The sequence below is a fragment of the Acinonyx jubatus genome, chromosome D1 (assembly GCF_027475565.1).
Source record: "Acinonyx jubatus isolate Ajub_Pintada_27869175 chromosome D1, VMU_Ajub_asm_v1.0, whole genome shotgun sequence".
Classification (NCBI taxonomy): Eukaryota; Metazoa; Chordata; class Mammalia; order Carnivora; family Felidae; genus Acinonyx; species Acinonyx jubatus.
In genome coordinates, this window is record NC_069390.1 from 71,762,213 (window position 1) to 71,776,254 (window position 14,042).

Sequence of the window (14,042 nt, forward strand, 5' to 3'; positions counted from 1 at the left end):
CATAGAGATATGGGCAGTCCATACGGACTTCCAGAGAAGTGGAGTCTATATCCTGACCAAACCCATGCTTGGAGACCACCATACCTGTGAATTACTTTCCCGTGTGGTTCCTTATTTTTTTAAGTCAGTTTGATTTAGAGTTTTGATTATTTGCCTCTGAAAGCACCCTAGTCCATATATAGTCCAAGTCAAAACCCAGCACCTCCAGGTTGGTGGTTCATTTATTTCTGACATTTTTAACTGATAACTATCCTCACTCTCACTTTGTTCTCTCACAATTGGATCTGTCCTTTGCTCTCTTGATAACCATACCCTGACTTCATCTCAAATTTGCTGCTGCTCTTTCTTATTCCTCAAGCTAACTTTCCATGACTCTGTCTGACCTACTTTTCTTATTCTGTTTCTCTGTCCAGTGTTGACAATTTACCACAGCTCTTCCTGGAACATGGCCTAGATAGGATTGTTCAACTGAAGTTATTTATTTTCTGTACACTTGCAATAAATCATACTAATTATAAAGGGCACAAATCCAGGTGAAGTGTACCAGTGTGTTCTCATAGTCCCTTTTTCCTTGTCCAGAGCTAGATCCAGCAATTAAACATATCCTCTGTCAGAATTGTCCCTTTGGTTTTATCCTCTTAAGAGTTTCAGAAAACACTTAACAGTATTACAACTTCTTGGTCTGAACTTAATCCTGAATTTTCAGTGCATGGTTGTTTTCAAAACAGAGTGACATTTCTGTTTCACTTTTCTATTCAATTCTCCATTGAATCACACTAATTTAATTCTGTAAGGTCAGATTTTCTCGTTTTTGGAATGAACATGTATTATTACAACCTATATTTTAAGGGTGAGAAAAATATTTTTAAAAGATATCTTTTTTATTGTTTTCTAGTAACAGTAGTCAACATATATCATACTTATTTTTTTCCCTCCTTACCAGGTATAAAGGAATATCAATTTTGCTTCAGTGGAGAAGAGAAGGTAACTTGCAACTTAAATTTGCATCTACTACTTTGGCTTTACCTACTTTTCAGAGAGGATCAAAACAGAGAGAAGATAAGGAATATGCCTAAAATGGTATGAAGAACCAGACTAAGATTATAATACAAATGGAAAAGGTAAAAATCTCAGTCCATGACCTCAGGTGTGAAGGGAATCTATTTCACAATAATTTATTTTAAATTTTAATCAACTTAATTTTTTTTCAGTAAGGTCTGCACTCTCTTTTTTATTTGCCAGATAGAGTTTTAGGGGTAATAGAAGGAGTTGTTGGTGGGGTTCTGGCCCTCGTTTACATCCCATCTACCCAGAATACTTAAAAATTTTTCGGATCCATTTTATCTTGTGCTGCTAATACTAGGAAAGCACTGCAGTAGCCTCCATGCCAACAGACCTACTTCTACATCAACTATGTATGTGAGTGTGTGCATGTGTATGTGACAGTATGTGAGTTCTTCACTGTGTGTGTGTGTGGAGGCAGTTTTGGTGGTAGATGGGGGAGGTGGGGAAGTCAATGTACTGCTCTTCTGAACCACTCACTCCATAGGCAAGGAAATTCTGACATTGTATCAGGTCCCCCCTAAGTAGAAACACAAAAATGTCACTTATAACGACAGAGCTGAACTTAATAAACTTTGTCACATTTCTGGTTTTTTTTGCCTTGAACAAGAAACATGGTTTCTGGTTTTTTCAGATCCATAGGCTATACTCTCAAAATGTTCTTTTTTAAGGGGTGCCTGGGTGGCTCAGTGAGTTTAAGCATCTGACTTCGGCTTAGTCCGTGAGTTTGAGCCCCATGTTGGACTCTGTGCTGCCAGCTCAGAGCCTGGAGCCTGCTTTGGATTCTGTGTCCCCAGAATCTCTCTGCCCCTCCCCCACTCAAAAATAAATAAATGTTAAAAAATAAATAAAAATGTTGTTTTTTCATAACATGCATATCCCAAATTTCTTCAAGACATAGGCTATTTGAAAGCACAGGCTTTGAAACTCATAATTTTTATTGATTTCAAATGGCTACCTTAAAAAATAAACCCCCCAAGGATTCTAAGTATTCTTTTTCTTTCATGTTGTTCCTTTCCTAGAGCAATAAACATAAAAATTTCTTAGCTCTTACCTGAATAAGGGGAGGGTGCCACTAATTAACAGAAAGCAGAGGAGAAACACAAATGGATTATTATAGCCAATTATTACTTCATTACATCAATATTGATTTCCAGTTTGTCTCCCTACTCTTAGTATTTCTTCTTGTAGTAACTTTCTTATACAAATATATTTTTAAAAAAATCACTAAGATAGGGGCACCTGGGTGGCTCAGTTGGTTAAGCATCTGACTCTTGGTTTCTGCTTAGGTCATGATCTCATGGTCCACATTGGGCTCTGCACTGACAGTGCAGAGTCTGCTTGGGATTCTCTCTCTCCTCTCTCTGCACCCTCCTCTCTCAAAATAAATAAATAAACTTTAAAAAATTCACTATGGCATATTTATGCCATATTTATCTTCCAAAAACACCATTTTGGTCATTGAACTGCTCCTTTGCCCCCATTTCCTAGAGAATGAAGTTCAAAACAATTTAGTTTGGCATAAGATCCTATACTATATCACTTCAGCTTACATTTCCACTTTAATTTCTCGTAAGTTGTCCATGAATAAATAATTACCCCCTACAACATCCTATGTGTTCTTTATCTCCATCTATTTAAAAGTCCTTAACCCTGAAAACATCTCTTGCTTCGCTGGTGTCTTCTTCACACAAGCTAAAAATGATCTCTTCTCACTGGAAACAACAGTAATGCTTGCCTGGATCATGACCATAGGTCTTAGCTACGGTATGTCTTGACTATTTCTCTTGTCCAATGTTTTTAAAACTTACTTATGAAGATAATGCTCTAAAGCAGATATTGCAGGTCATCTTTCATTTTACTATCTATAACATGCTTTGCAATGAGTACCTATTTGAATAACTTTTTGACAGATTTCTCTGAATCCTCCGCATGTTTATTACCTAAAACCAGAGAAAAATTTTCCACTTTTGCTAACTAATTATTTTGGCCATTCAGTCAATCTTAAAACACATAATCCCACTGCACATATGTGATAAATATTTGAATACAGAACAAAAGATTTATAATTATTCACCCCATTGTTTCATTAGCTTCTTCAACAAAAAAATCACAAAATAAACAAGAGATGAAAACCAAGAATATATACCCTAACTCTCAAAAACTTGTAAAGAAAACAACCGATAAGTTATCAGTCACCAAGAACTGAGTTTCTTGGTCGCTTGTAGTCTCACAAAGGAAACTTTTAAAAATACAGTGCTTTTCAATGTCTCCAAAAATGAATATGAAAAAGTTCACTTGAGTCTATTTTTTATGCCTCATACAGCACAACTGAAGGATGCAATGATGAATATTGAAGCAAATCAGAGATGTGCCTGTCACTCTCTTAGATGAAGTAGTCTCAGAAAAAATCTGCAGAGGGAAACGTTTACCTTCTCTTTAGTGACTCTATTTAACCCGCAACTCACGTACACTGATGATGATAATAATAAAAGCAACAATAACCAATTTAGAATAGCTATTCGACATTTAAAATATGCTGTGCTAGCAGATCTCCATGGTTATTAATAAAATATTAATTGTTATTTAATAATTAATCATTCATATATTTTGTTACATAATTATGTAGCAATTTTATTCTTTTCAGACATAATAATGAGTCCAAAGATCAAAGTCTGGAAAAACTCATATATTAGTAGCTGTGGAAAGTGTAAGACTCTGCCTAAAGCATTTTCCCATGACAGACTCAAAAACTAAACAACTGCCATAAACACTTCTATGCCCCATATCAAATTTAGGATTAGTCACAAGTATACAATAGCATAAGGTTTAGAAAAACTAACATTAATTTCAAATAGGTTAATTAATGTGCATTAGCAAGCTATGCTAATCGTTATGGACCTCATATTATTGTTGAATATTATTACTGGCTAGAATATTTAAGTAGAACTCACACCCAGCTAATCATTACAGTGACATACCTATATATCATATAACCAATAGACAGGGATAATAGGATTTAATTTAAATATGTTAAATGAGAGTTTCCTTAAGCATATACAAAAGGAGATAGCCAGCCAACTATAGAGAAGAAGAATCTGATTTTATATGCAACAAAGCTATTAAAGATGATATATATGGATGGGAAGATGAACAAACTGGAAGCCATCCTCTTCCAGACACACTTCATTCTCAGTTCAAAATTACACACACACACACACACACGCACACACGTATATGCATGTGTACATGTGTTTACTGTGTAAAATTGTTACTAGATTCTTCTCTGAGAACCATAAGATAGAATGGTTTCCTAAGGCAACTAGCTGGGACAATAAAAGAAACAAAACCTATGAGAACAGATATTCAAATCAATTATAATCTTTCTACAAGTTATATATCAGATCTATTTGTTGGTCACAAGAAAAATTTCCAAGTTTCTTAGTTTCTTTGCTTGCTTTATGACATTTCTGTTTCAATATCAGATATCGTTTTGATTAAAATTATTGTTCAACAGTATCATATCTCTGCAAACATTACTTAAAAACTCTCTTCAATAATGTTTACAACTGATGTGGCCTTAGGAAATTTTATAAATATATTAAGTCTAGACTTCCTTTGTTAAGTCACTGAAATCCATTCTCTATAGGCATCCATCCATTCACCCATCCTCAGGAAAATTAAAAAAAATATTAAATGATAACTTGTTTAAATGAACTTGAGTGATAGAAGTTACAAGATGGATGGAGACAATTGTATATTTCTCTATATAAAAGACTATATCAAGTCCTAAATAGAGGGGTATGAGGAATTTTTAAAAGTTAATTTGACGGAGGCATTCAAACTGCATATAGATGGTGTGTTTTGGATAGCTTCTGAACTTTATGCAAATTTTTAAAAATTCATCCCATTCCTAATTGCTTTGTACAATAAAATTACAGACTTTAGATTGGAGGCAAGGTTTCTAAAAGGGCTCTTTACTAATCATTCTTATTCCAGACCCAATTAACATCACATTTTAATTTGAAGATAGGAACAAAATCTCTTCTTCAAATATTTGTTTGTCTTATCCATGGGATGGTTTTCCTCCATTTCTTATTAGCTTTTGGACAGTAGTTTGGTTGTTTGTTAATTCATTACTTGCCTGCACATTTTAATATTTAGAATGAGTGGTATATTATTTGACATCCATTCATGTAGCCATTCATGTAGAAAGGCCTTCTCATCCATTCGTGGACTCACTTGATTATCAAAGTAATCCTGTGACATAGTCAAGGCTGGTATTGTAATGTTCATTTCACTGATTTAAAAAAAAAAGTGGGGCAGAGAGCTGACTTGATTTCCTAAAGATCACACAGTAATTCAGTGATGAGACAGAGAGAACTTGGGATGCCTGAGGGTACTCTTTCAAAGCAATATCTAATTCTAGGTTACGAATATGAAGATAAATTTAAATTGTTCCCTCTGGGCCTAATTCCCCCCTATGGACTACTTGAGTTTCAGCTAATCTGTTAAACTCTTCTAGAAATTATTCACAGTATATCAAGAAGCTATAAAATATATTGTTATATTTCTCAAACTAAGATCACTTTAATGCCACCCTCAACATTGCTACCATATCCATATACCACTATTATTGTCATTTACTTAATTCTTTTCATCTTAAAAAAAAAACCAAAAACAAAAGAAACAAAATAAAACCCCTTAGTCTTCCTTACAAAAAATCTAAGGTATTAATGGTTTGATGTGATGTATATGATATATACATGTGCATTTGTTAGTGTAGCAGTCCCACAATAACTAAGACATAAATTCTGACTCCTTTATTTACCTATTTCTGTGTTTCTGGAAAATAATTTAACCTCTCTAACTCTTGGTTTTCTTATATATTATTTTAAAATAATAAAATCTGCCTAGTATGAATTGTTTTGATATGAATAATATACGCAAGGTGCCTGGCACATTTAAGTTGCTCAATAAATTGTCTTCATTTATTTCAGATTACAAATCTTAATTCATTAGTACTTCTTAAAATTATATGTCGGTTTTATTAAACTTCTTTCCTCTATCCATGGCTATTACTCTACGTATAATGATTTCTTATTCACTTACTGCCATTTAAAAGCCTCCCAATCTGGCCTTTCAAATCTTCTTCCTCTTCAATGTATCCTATAAAATGTCTTCAAAAATTTAATCACATGAAACATGTTTCAAAATTTTTTCCTCTACCTTAGTGTAAATATAAATTTGTTAATCTTATGACATCCATGAAATTTCATAATATGACCTATGTATAAATTCCAGACATATCACTACTTTCAACCCTTCACCTCTTCCTCTTCAGCCAAGCTGGAGATTCAACTAAGTTTGAATCTGTAATAGAGTAATAGCCCCCTCACCCTGATTTTCCCCACAGAAATGCCTCAAGTATTCTTGACCCTTTATTCTTTTATAAAATTTAAGATTTAGATTACCAAGTCTCAAAATAACAATTGGATTCTAATTAGAATTTTATTGAGCTTGTAGACAAGTTTTGGAATCAATGATTTCTTTATAATATGACTGCCTGTTATTGATAATGATATATGTCCCTATGTATTTAAGTCTTAATATCTTTTAATACAATTTACAATTTTAATGTTTTATTAATGTACTTATATGTTCTGTTATTATTGTATATACTGGTTTTTTTAAATAGCCATTTGATGTTGGTGTATAGAAATTCAATTTTTAAAATTTTAATCTTATATCCAACCAGCTTGCTAAATGCTCTTATTATATTCAATAATACATGGGACTATTTTTAGTTCTCTAATTAAATGCTCATAACATCTGCAAATATCATTAGCGTGCATTCCAATCTATACACTTTCAATCATAGTTTAAGATCCTCAACACAATGTTGAATAGAATGGTGATAGAATTTGTCTTATCCAGGGTTAACCCAGGAAAATAAGTCATCTATTTGCAGAGAAAATCCCAGGGAAAAGAAGCAGGACACTGATGAGAATAAACGATATAGGGAGGAAAAGCCAAGAGAAATGTGAGTAACTGATTGACACCTCTGTGACAAATGGGGCTTGGTACCATGGGGATTAGGTGAGATACTGTGAAGACTCCACCTCACAATGGTTCTCTCAAGAGGAGAAAGAGAGAAGCATTTATTCTCTGGCTTCTGTCCTCCATTTCTCAAGAAGCGTTCATGAGGTATTATCTCACCCACCCTTCCTGGCTGCACATGTATGCCTGCCAGTTACATCTCCACAAGTCTCTCTAGTCATGGTATCAGGCAAATCGCAAGGCAGAAAGTGAAAATGAGTGCACTAGCTGAGGCAATGTTTATATCCATGTGAAGCTGCCAGCTATGATGACTGGTGTGTAAGGTGAGCCAAGGGAGTGGAAGGCATGCCCTAAACACCTGATACTGTGGCCACCTTTATCTTAAGGAAAATCTCATGTTTCTCATTTAGGATTTTTTTTTTTTTTGGAAATTAGTGATACTATATTTTATTTAACCCGATACATTCAAACTATTATTATTTTTTATTCTTTTTTTAATATGAAATTTATTGTCAAATTGGTTTCCATACAATACCCAGCGCTCATCCCAACAGGTGCCCTCCTCAATGCCCATCACCCACAAGTTTTCTTATACCCTTTATCATAAGAAGGAAGTCTCTTTATTCCTAATTTATTAGTAATCATCACCATAAATCACTAATTTGAAAGGGTATTTAATTTGAAAAAATATATTTTCTCTCTCTATATGATGATCTTATGATTTTTGCCTTTTAATCACTTGTTGAATTAAATTAAAAATTTTTTTAATATTTATTTATTTTTGAGAGAGAGAGAGAGAGACAGAGTATGAGCAGGGGAGGGGTAGAGAGAGAGACACACACAGAATCTGAAGCAGGCTCCAGGCTCTGAGCTGTTAGCACAGAGCCCGACATGGGGCTCAAACCCATGAACCATGAGATCATGACCTGAGCTGAAGTTGGATGCTTAACCAACTGAGCCACCCAGGCACTCTGAATTAAATTTTGAATTGCCTACTTTTATTTTTTAATAAACTTTCTTTTTTTTTAAATTATTTTTTATTTTGAGAGACAGAGAGCAGGCAGGGAGGGGCAAAGAGAGAGGGAGATAGAATCTGAGGCAGAGGTGCTGTCAGTGCAGAGCCTGATGTGGGTCTCAATCCCACAAACCATGAGATCATGACCTGAGCCGAAATGAAGAGTGGCCCCTTAACCAATTGAGACACCCAGGGCCCCTTGAATTGCCTATTTTTAAATCATCCTTGCATACCTTGGATAAAATCAATATGGTTGTAGTGAATCATTTTTTTAATATATATTTTGGGGTTAGATTTTTATCTTCTTCTTTAGGATTTATTTTATTTATTTATTTATTTTTTTGCATCTATAGTCATGAGTAAAGTAGACTTGCAATTGTTCTTTTTGTATAGTTTTGTGCAGTTTTCATGAGAAGTTGATAATGGACTCACTGAAGCCATTAGAGGGCATTCTTCTTTCCAATTTTGTAAGAGACTGAATAAACTTGGAAAGATGTTTTGGTAAATTTGCAAAACCTTTCTAAAATTTTCTGAGCCTAGATTTTTGCTCATGGAAATATTTTAAACTAGTGTTTCAATTACTTTAATGCCTATAGTATTATTTATGCTGCTTTTTCCTCCTTGATTCACTCGTAATAAGACACAATTTCCTAAGAATTTTAATTTAATCAAAAGTTTTCAAAATTGTTGGCAAAACTCTTGTTATATTACCTCCAGTGCAACACCTTTTATTATTAGCATTATATATTTCCTTTTGTTTTTTCCATATCAGTTTTGACAAAAGTTTGTCTCCCTTTTAAAAATCTTATCCAAAGGATAATTTGACTTTGTTGATTTTCATGGTAAGTTTAGTCTATTTTTCCTTTTCTAATTTATTTAGGATGAGCCCTTAGCTCATAAATCGAGAAGTCTTATTTTCTAATAAAAATGACTGACTGGGTTTTATATTTCCTTTAAAGCATTTCCTTTGCTGCATCCTACAAATTTTGATATATAGTGTTTTCATTATAATTTAGCTGCATGTATTTTTATTATAATTTATTTATTTATTAAAAGAATTAAAATGTTTATTTTGAGACAGAGTGAGTGTGCGGGGGTGGTCAGATAGAGAGAAGAGACAGAGAATCTCAATCAAGGTCTGCACAGTCAGCACAGAGCCCGACCAAGGGCTCAAACCCACAAACCATGAGATCATGACCTAAGCTGAAATCCAGAGTTTGACGCTTACCCAAATGAGCCACCCAGGTGCCCCTGTAATTGATTTAAAAAAAAAATTTTTAACGTTTTTATTTATTTTTGAGACAGAGAGAGACAGAGCATGAACGGGGGAGGGTCAGAGAGAGATGGAGACACAGAATCTGAAAGAGGCTCCAGGCTCTGAGCTGTCAGCACAGAGCCCGACGCGGGGCTCGAACTCACGGACTGTAAGATCGTGACCTGAGCTGAAGTCGGCCGCTCAACCGACAGAGACACCCAGGCGCCCCTATAATTGATTTTTTATACCATGGATTGGTTAGCAATATGTTTTTATAATATCCAAATATGTGGGACCTTTTCATTTATATTTTTGCCATTAACTCGCAAGTTAATTACACTGTGATCAAAGATTATGATCTTTGTACTACCTGTCTTGGGAGCTTTCTGAGGTTTTCTCTGTGACCTAGTGCATGATCAATTTTTTAATGATTTTGCATGGTGCTTGAAAAAGTGTCTCCTTATTATTATATGTAGAACTCTGTGTCCATTGGGGCAAGTTTATTAATTATGTTGTGGTGATCTATATTTCCTCTGCTTTTTTAGATTCCTTAACCACCAATAAATAGGGGCTATGTGTTGAAACTACTACTAAAATTATAGATTTATCAATTTCTCCCTATAATTCCCTCAATTTATGCTGCATTATTTTGAGTTTATTATGTTTATATATTTATAATAGCTACATATTCTTGGCAAATTGAAATTGGATCATTAGATACACCCAATAATTTTGTGTCTTAAAGTGTATTTTATCTTATATTAATATAGCTTTTTTTGGTGTTAGTATTCCTGTATATCTTTATATCTTTCTCTTCTAATTTTTGCTTATCCCTATGTTTTAGGTGTCTCTTGCAGTTAGCATAGAGAAAGATTTTGATTATTATCCACAATCTGTCAGAATTTGTCTTTGAACCAATTAAAGTTTTCCATCTACAATTATTGATATATTTAAACCAGTTGCTATTTTTGTATCATGTTCATTTTTACATTTCTATCGAGTACTTTCTTTTTAAAATTGGTAACTATCTTTCTTTTAATAAGATTAGAAATGAATGTATTTTCACATTTCTTTGTCTTCCTTCCCTACTTCCTCTTCTGATTTAAGTACTACATGTAAAAATTTAATGAGTTTCTAACAATCCTTCTGATACTCTGAGGGTTTAAGATTTTTTTTTAACATGCCCTCACATTGGAATGACAATTTAAAATTGTTTTTTCTTCCAAGTGTCGTGTTATTTTGACCTGTGAGCTCATTCTCCTCAGAGGCTTTGGCTAATTTTTTTTTTTTTTTTTTTTTTTTTTTTAGGTAATGAGGATTCAGGAGGGCTAGAACCCAATGTCTGTCAATCTGATAAATCCAGAGGAGTGGTGTAGAAAAAAACCAAGGGTAACTGTATCCAAGAAAACCTGATTCAATCACTACCCATCCCATAAAACAAACCCTCTTATCAGGCATTTACTCTTCATAGTCCAGGGAGACATTCATTTGTAAACCCTGAAGTTTGAAAAGAGAAGATGAAGAAGCATTTGATGAATGTCAGTTAATCTCAGTTCCTCATAAACACAGGGCTTCTTCATCAGCTACAATACCTATTCCTAACATACCTGGACCCACATGTGAGGGCAAGTATTATATTCTCACAGACAGTGGTCAAGAAGCAAGATCATCAGGTGCCTGGGTGGTTCAGTCAGTTAAGCGCCCAGCTCTTGATTTCAGCTCAGGTCATGACCTCAGGGTTTTGAGATCAAGCCCCACAACAGGATCTGCACTGCTTATGGAGCCTACTTATGCTTCTCTTTCTCTTTCCCTCCGCCCCTACCCCGACTCACACACACACACTCTCTCTCTCTCTAAAGAAAAAGAAAGAAAGAGAAAGAAAGAAAAGAAAAAAGAAAGAAAGATTAAAATTTCCAACCATTCCCACCCTATTTTAGCCTCACTAGCACTTGACTGCTACCTGTTCCAAGTCACTACCCTCCACACAGAGCTTAAAACTTCTAGTCTCCCAGGGGTGGTCACAGTTTTCTCCATGTTCCCTGCTCAGATTTCTCTAAAACCAAACTTGCGGAAGGAAGCTAGCGGCCCTGCCAGTTGAATCTCTTAGTCAGAACTTGAACCCATACCTACGCTTCATTGAGTGGATACGTGGCAACATCTTGTTGTCTGTCTAGAGGGAGGATGTGTACATTTTCTGCTGCCCTATCACCCAAAACTATAGGTTTTCTCATGCCCCAAGGAAGCCCATTATCTTTGGAAAAACAACAAAAGCCTGACTTGGCTGCTTTTGCAACAAATAACTAATACCTGGGCCATCCTCTAGAGCAAAAAATTCGGAATTTTCCTGAAAGGGGCCAGGGCACCTATATTTTTAAAATCTCCCCTGAGTGATTCTAATGCCTGATTAGATCTAAGGAGAGTGAGAGAAGATTATATGAAATCCAATTAATCTGAATCATGACTACCAGCAGATAATACCTTGCTGGATTTATCAACTCCTGTTCTACTAATTTGTGGTGCAGCATGTAGAATCTCCTATTTGTTCTTAGTCTTCATATGTAGGATTAATTTGTATGTCCAATTAGGTTGATACAATTATGTACACATATATACACAATTATATATCCTTATACATAATTACATATTTACACACAATTATACACGTATACATACACATATTCTCTCCTGTACAAGAATATAACCTTCAAAAGTCCAGTGACTTTTATTTGTTTTGCTCCGTTAGGCACCACCACACCAAAGGGGGAGATGGTAAGTGGCGGCAGTGGACAGCCTCCATGGAGAGGATGTTTTTACCACTAGTATTGTTTAGAATTCCCAGCCCATGATGATAATAAAAAGCAGACTTTTAGTTGACTTTATTATTGTTTTAAAAAATCTCTACTGGCTGGGGCTCCTGGGTGGCTCAGTCAGGTAAGCATCCAACTCTTGGTTTTGACTCAGGTCATGATCTCATGGTTTGTGAGTTCAAGCCCCACATAGTGCTCTATGCTGACAGTGAGGAGTCTGCTTGGGATTCACTCTTTCCCTTTCTCTTTGCCCCTCCCACACTTGCTCTCTCAAAATAAATACATAAACTTAGAAAATATAAAATGAAATAAAATAAAATAAAATATAAAATAAAATAATAAATAAATAAATCTCAACTGATGCTCTATTTCTTGCACTTACCTTTCCTCCCCCTTTGTCGCTAGTTCCTGGAATATCATAGGTGCTCTGTAAATGTTCGTTGGCTGATCAAATAAATGAATATAAGATGCTCAATAAATACTTGATGAAAGGATGGATGGATGGATAGACAGAAGAGAGATTAAATGAACAAATGTATCCTTGTCTGCATAAGTGAATGAGTGAACTCCTTCAATATACTTTGGCCCTTGGGGATTCTGATATTTGATCTCAAGAGCAAGGTTAAGACTTGCTTTGATAAGAGAAAAAAAAATTCACTCAACATGATAGTCCATAGGAAACTGCTCCTTCCAACCTAGAAGTAAGATCAAAGTCATGATACAAAGTCAATACAGGCAAAAGACAGAGAAGGGAAAAAAAATCCAGTAAAAAAAGTAGTAAAAGGCAACAGAAAAAGCAAACCCTAAGTCTGAATACACATAGGAATAAAATCACAGTTTTCTTTTTTCTTCAACAAGAAAGAAAACACATAAAAGAGAATAAAAGGGAAAGGGCAGATGTTATAAATAGCAGCAAAAATAGGAAAATGAAAGCAAGGGAAATGGAATACCATGGTTAAGGAGAGGAAGAAATAGAATCCTCAAGGAAGGAATAAAGCAAGCCAGCAAAGAAGCAGATTGTAGGCCTCTGATTGTATTTCATTTATAACTGTTCTTACATTTTATTATATTTTTCTGGCAGGAGTCCACATCTCTTTATGTCTGAAGGAAGGGGGTGGCAGAAAAACGTTGCTCTGGGGACCTGAGATTTATTGCCTTGTACATTTAGTGTTAGGCTGATTTTTTTTCTTTAAATTACATGCCACTGTCATGTTCAAAATAAAAGCTTAAGATGGACTGCATGCTTTGTATCACTGTAAGGATTGCTTTTATTAAGAGTGAAAAACTAATGGAAATTTGGTTTTATTCTAAGCAAATCAGTGAGGTGATACCAACTTCTATACCCTTTTTATTTTCTCATAACTGTGCCTTCATGGAATTACATGGAATGAGTGATTTCCTCAGTAAGTGAAATACCCCACGGGAAATGTACCACAATAGCAGTGAAAAACTCGGGTTTTGAATCCAGACAGGCCTGGGTTTATATCCCAGTGACCTTGGGCAAGTTAGTTAAATGATCTAGGCTTCAGCTTCCTTAGGTGTCAATAGGGGTATTCACCCCATTATGGTTTTTATGAGGATTCAATATTATAATATATATAAAGATCTCATGCTCAAAATAATGATTAACTTTATTATTACTAAAATGACAAATTTCTTTGCAATTCTAAGACTGGCTTCAAGAAAGCTAACTGAATCTTAAATTTTCATAAATTTGCATTCAGAGTTAAACCAGCCAAGGAAAGGATAATATAATTAACCACTTGTATTCTCTTTAGCTAACTGAATGAAAGATGTATTGATTATATTTTCTTATTGCCTATATTCTTTTTTTTGAGACATA